The following is a 2,921-nucleotide window of genomic DNA, read 5'->3' as shown; positions in this document are numbered from 1 at the left end:
AAAATAAAAATATCATGCAACGAAGAATGCAAAAGTTCCCACAAGTCTACAAAGTTCAAACAAATTCTTACTAATGAAACTTATGTAATTGGAATAAGTGAAATAGTGAATGTGTCATTCTTATTCTAAACTAAGCATGCTTTTAGTTCATGTGAGCTTCAAGAGAACCCTGTAAAGGAAACAAACAAGTAATATTGACAGTGTGCATTTTGACACCTATAGAGCACCTTGACTAGCCTCAAGATCAACAAGGAGAAATTTCAATCCTTTTCCTCTATGAGATTTTGCTAACTCTTGATATGTAGCTCTGAATTCCTCTGCACTATCTGCAGTAAAATTGAAAAAAAAAAGGCCTTGGCATCTGGGCTGTTGAAGAATTTGATTACGTGAGGATGACTATCAGGGTCCTTAGTCAAAACTGCTACAAGGGGCATACTAGCTTCTTTGACAAACTTCTCTAATGAATCAACATTGAAATCCTGAGAGTCAGAATATCACTCATCAAAAGGCTTAAACAACCGAACAAATGGTAGGTTTATTGTAGAATCCTTCAAAGGAAGGATCACAGCATCAGATGTATGACCAAAATCATAATCTGAACGTAATGTCTCTGTAACAGTATTGAAATTGGTATATTCCTCGCCCTCAAAGTTTGAGAACACTCCAACTATAAATACTTTCTTGTCACCAATAAGGCTAGTGGCCTCTTCTGAAGATCTGATTTCCACAGATGCAGGACCAACCTACTTTTTCAAGTACTTCACAATACCTTCTGCTTCACGAGGACCTTTATAGTCTTGAACACTTGACCCTCCCTTCTGAATGATCTTCAGAGTCGGAAATCCCTTGACATCATATTCACTAGCCAAATCTTTATTTGTTTCTTCATTAGCATCAACTTTAGCCAAGACAATGGGCAGGTCATGATTTTTAAGACTAGCTCATCTGTTGTTCTAATGGAAACGTGGCTAATATGTGAAAGGCAATATTTTACCTTGAAAGAGTTATCTTGGATTTCTTTTTTGTTCTTTCATTAAGATTTCTACACTTGGCATTTGCAGTGATTCCATTTCTATTCAGATCCAATTTTCTAAAATCTAGATGGTCAGAGTTTATATTACCACTTCATTGAAGTGATTTTCAAACTTTTTGTGGTTATACCTAATTCTCAGTGTCATGTCTGTATTTTGCATTTCCTTACAAGTATAAATTTCTCAAGGGGAAAGCTAGAGAGAGATCAGAGAAAGTGTGTGGGCCAGTTGTACAGTAATACATAGAAAAATGGCAAGGAAGTAGTTCCCATTGTTCATATATCTAAGTGTATTGTGTCCTATTTAATGTAATCTTCAATCTTTACACTCATCTCAAAGTCATGATGGTGTATTGGTAGTTTCCTTTTTCACTCATTTCAAATACAATACAATTTCACTCATTTCATATACAATTTGAATATTTGAACGCAAAGTGTACCGTTAGGTGTTCTCTGCATACTTAAGGCTCAAAAGTGGTTTTGAGTTATTTTCTTGTTGATGAGGCAAAGTTTTTTTCCATGAGATGACTGGGCCTTTGTTAGAATCACTTTCTAGAAGGAGAAAATCATTAGAGACACATCCATAGCTGGAAAGGGCTTTGAAATCCGTTGGGTTAATCCTGATTCCTTTTCTCATGCTTGGATATGATAAAATGTTGGAAGTTATTGTAGCGGTTCATTCAACTTATATATCTTCTGTTAAGTTGGGTGATATCAAATTAGACAAGCTAGACCTTACAACAATTATCCACTCTACTTCCTTCACAGTTATAACACGTGACTTTTTCTCATCTTGTTGGGTTGGGTGAGAGCTCACTGACTTATATTCCTCGGGTGTTATGAACTTTTAGTTCTCAATGAGCGACATTCTACTGCAAAGTCTGATGTTGAAGAAAAAAGAGTTTATGATGCTTTATGTGGCCAAATGTTTAGCATATAATCTCTGTTTGCAAGTGTCATATGTCCTGGTATCCCTCTTAGGACTTGAGCTATGAACTTCTTGAGTAAACTTATGGTTTCAGTACATATGCCAATGATGGTGTTGTGGGCTTAATATTGAGGTTTGATATATCAAATGATTCATCAAATGGGAAACAAAAGTGGGATTGTGTTCTCGAGCTGTGTTGAAGGAAATACTGGACATAAGGTGGCAATTTCAGCCTTCAGGACAAGCATATTGAGGTTTTTACCTTTTTCAAGAATTTTCAAGGACTTCTAAGTTCATACAAGAGATTATGGTATGGAGCATATGGTGTTTCCAACTTTCCATATTGTATAATTTTCTACTTGGGTGTTGGTGTCAATTTTATTACTTGACAATTACAAATGAAAAAAAAAAGTAAAAATATTGAAACATTACATTTTTCCCAACATCATCACTGTTAGCTTAAACTTGTTATTAGGACTAATTTGGAGTCCAGCGTTCATGTACATGATATTCGACATCTGGTGTATGTTTTCTGCCTTGCTTTTTCCTCCTTTTCACTCATTCTCTTTTGCATGTTTGGAGTGAGGCCTTGATTTTCGTTTATAGGATATTGTCTATGCACCAGAGGCTAGGGGTTATACTTGCAAGTTCATTCCTCATGAAATGAGACATAGTGTTCAAGTGTAATGCTTGTTGTCAAGTGTCAGATGTTGTGCAAGAGGGTTTTGCAATGCCTCATAGTATATGGGTAACCATACTATGATGTTTTACAAGTCATAACCTAACTATGTGTTTCTCCTTATTAAATCATGAGATGGTCAACACTCAAGTTTTCTTTTAGGTTTGGTTGAAGGGAAAGCATTAGTCTGCAACATTTTGGGGCTTAAGAATAACTATTAAATGAGATTTAAAACTTATAAATGGGTTTGGTAATGGTAACACAACCTGAGGCTTTTAACTATG

At 35.5% G+C, this 2,921-nt stretch overlaps 1 pseudogene; it reads right to left on the bottom strand.

The window, feature by feature from the left end:
- Positions 1-287: 287 nt before the first annotated feature.
- LOC149248354 (protein disulfide-isomerase pseudogene) lies at positions 288-1,178 on the bottom strand (annotated as a pseudogene).
- Positions 1,179-2,921: the final 1,743 nt, after the last annotated feature.

This window comes from Pinus tabuliformis, chromosome 7, assembly GCF_031772625.1.
Source record: "Pinus tabuliformis cultivar Carrire ecotype Pingquan chromosome 7, CPIR1, whole genome shotgun sequence".
Classification (NCBI taxonomy): domain Eukaryota; kingdom Viridiplantae; phylum Streptophyta; class Pinopsida; order Pinales; family Pinaceae; genus Pinus; species Pinus tabuliformis.
Note: the sequence above shows the minus strand (reverse complement) of the source record. Positions and strands in the feature narration are given on the sequence as shown.